The sequence below is a fragment of the Prionailurus viverrinus genome, chromosome A1 (genome assembly GCF_022837055.1).
Source record: "Prionailurus viverrinus isolate Anna chromosome A1, UM_Priviv_1.0, whole genome shotgun sequence".
Lineage (NCBI taxonomy): Eukaryota > Metazoa > Chordata > Mammalia > Carnivora > Felidae > Prionailurus > Prionailurus viverrinus.
Window position 1 is genome coordinate 86,376,038 of NC_062561.1, and position 3,018 is coordinate 86,379,055.

At 34.9% G+C, this 3,018-nt stretch overlaps 1 pseudogene; it reads right to left on the reverse strand.

Moving 5' to 3' along the window:
- Positions 1-818: 818 nt before the first annotated feature.
- Positions 819-1,748, reverse strand: LOC125171780 (olfactory receptor 2L3-like; annotated as a pseudogene).
- Between the last annotated feature and the right edge of the window lie 1,270 nt (positions 1,749-3,018).

Sequence of the window (3,018 nt, forward strand, 5' to 3'; positions counted from 1 at the left end):
CTCATTATTCCATAGTCTATTCTTCATTTTCCTGATCACAATTATCCCGATCATGTAGACCTGTTGTAAATGACTTTCTTAGATTCATCTAGTTACTTCCAGAGTCCTTCTCATAAAATATATAAACTTGTATTTCCTCCTTACTGGTGAGAGAATGTCTAATTCTATACAGAGTTCTTTGTCCAATCTCCATACCTATCACTTCCCCTGAAAATAAGGGAACAGAAGAATCATTTTTTCACCAGGCAAGGGTAAATATATATAAAAGGTAAATATATATAAAGGATAAATATATATATACATATATATACACACATATATATACACACACATATATATATACACATATATATGTATATATGTACATATATACATATACATATACATATACATACATATATATATATATATATATATATATATATTAGATTTCAAAGAAACCTGGGAACGTGATAACACTTTCTGTTATTTTTCCTATTTTAGCCATTTGGGAAGAGATGTTAAGTATATATGAATTATTGTAATGTGTGATACCATCATGTTGGATTGTTTCCATTATCATTTCAATATATTAATAAATTCTTACTACCCACAGGCTAAGGGAAAATATTTGTTCTTTCTATTTATTGAAAAATTACCACAAAGAAAACAAACAAATAAAAGAATATAAAATTATTTTGTCAAATCTCAATTATTCCAATTTTCTAGATTAATATAATCCCTGTCTTTATTCTTGGAATGTCATTGCTCCTAATGAGTGTAAAAGGTGAAAAAGATGGAATTTTAAGGCAGCAGGATTAAAGAGAACTTTGTCAAACTTATATAGAGCAGATCCTCTGAATCACTCTTCTCAGGGCTCCCATCACCTCCTTGTTTCTCAGGATATAAATGATGGGGTTGAGCATTGGGGTCAGAATAATGTAGAAGACAACCAGAACCTTGGCTTCTGTGGGAGATCTCAGCCATCTTGGGCATAGGTAAATGTAAACAAAGGGTGCATAGTAGAAAGTCACCACAATGAGGTGTGTGCTGCAGGCCGAATAGGGCTTCTTCCTTCCTTCTGTTGAGTGCATGTGGCAGATAGCATGGAGAACTCGGCCACAGGAACATGCAATGCCGATGAAAAGAAATGCAATCAAGGGTGTGGTGCTCACAAACACTGTGTACTCATAGATCATAGGTGTCCATGCAGGCCAGAGTCAACATGGCTAGGACATCACAGAAGAAATGGTTGATGAACCCGGATCAACAATAAGGGATATGGAGGGCATATGCAGTGTGAGAACAGGAGTTGATTGACCCCATTATCCAAGATCCTGTTATTATCAGCACACACACTTTTTTGCTCATACGAATGGGATAATGAAGAGGAAAGCAAATAGTCACATAGCGATCATGGGACATGGAGGCCAATAGTAACCCATCTGCATCTGCTAAAGTCAAAAAGAAGCTCTGTATCCCACACCCAATGAAGGAGATAGACTTGTTTCCAAAGACATAATTGGACGCCATCTGGGGAATGATGGTGGAGATGAAGTTCAAGTCCATGAGGGAGAGGTGACTAAGTAGAAAATACATGGATGTGTGGAGATGGGTGTCCAGGAGGATGAGGAGAATCATGGACAGGTTGCCAAAAAAAGCCATTAGGAAGATGAAAATAATGGGAATGAAAAGAAACAACCCAATTCTTGATGGGGGAAAAACCCCAATAAAAGGAAGCCTGTTAATGTTTGGCTGTTATTTTCCATTTTCTACTCATTGGTATTCTTGAAGAAAGAGGAAAACTCATATGTGAAAAATAAAGAAATGTGAGTTTTTACATTTTATTCAAATTATTTTAGTCTAATTCTGAAGTTTTTATGAAATACCTTGTTCCTTAAATAAATAATCAACATTTCTTACTTTGAGAAAGAAGTTATATGTTGTTTCACAAAGTCACAAGGTAAGGTGGTAAGCATATACATTCCAAGTTTTCTGTAAAGAATCCATGAAATAATAAAAGGTAAATATTAATACTCACCTGAGTGTGATATGAGTAATTCTATGCCCACCTTAAATGTACATATACAAAATATTAAATTTTAATTTAATGTAAGCATAATTCTTATTGCCAAGACTGAGCACAAGCTGACTAATAATTCAAATGAATATAGGTTTGGCTCATGTGTATTTTTAATATGTCATTTAGACTAGGACTTTATTAAAATGAAAGATCTCCCCAGCAGGAATTCATTCATAACCACTAGATGGTTATTTTAATTTTGACAAAGTAGACAATTTTTGATTGCCTAAAGAATCTTCAAATGGATTGCTTTTTACCCATTTATTCTGCTTCTAGTCACTAAAACAGAAATATGTAGGCTATGTATAGACTATTAAAAAAAAAACTCTAACCTGTATTGATTACATTGAATCCTCCTGACAACTTTGACACATAAGCATTGGATTAATCCCACTGCACAACATTGACAATATTTGTCTGAAGTGACATACTGTATGAGATAAAGATAACATTTTGCTCCTGGGCCATTTCTATAAGTGGAAGGGAAGACTCAGATGTAACCTTTATTTTCCATTTCACTAACATCCTGGACAGGTATAAGAAATTATGCTAAGTCGAAACAAAATTCTGAGGCTGGTATCATCACCCACAATTGTAAAATAAGCATCATGGGGTGCCTGGGCGGCTCAGTCAGTTGAGTCCAACTTCAACTCAGGTCATGATCTAAAGGTCTGTGAGTTTGAGCCCTGTGTCAGGCTTTATGCTGACAGCTCAGAGTCTGGAGCCTGCTTCAGATTCTGTGTCTCCCTCTCTCTCTGATCCTCCCCTACTTGCTCTCTGTCTCTCTGTCAAAAATAAATAAATAAAAACATTAAAATTTTTAAAATAAATGACATTCACAGAACTTGAGTAACTTATCATGAGCTAAAAAGATATAGTTTATCCTGTACCTTATGAAAAGCAAGGAATCACAAAGAATTGCTCACATTAGCCACCCCAAACTTCCAGTAAAGTAG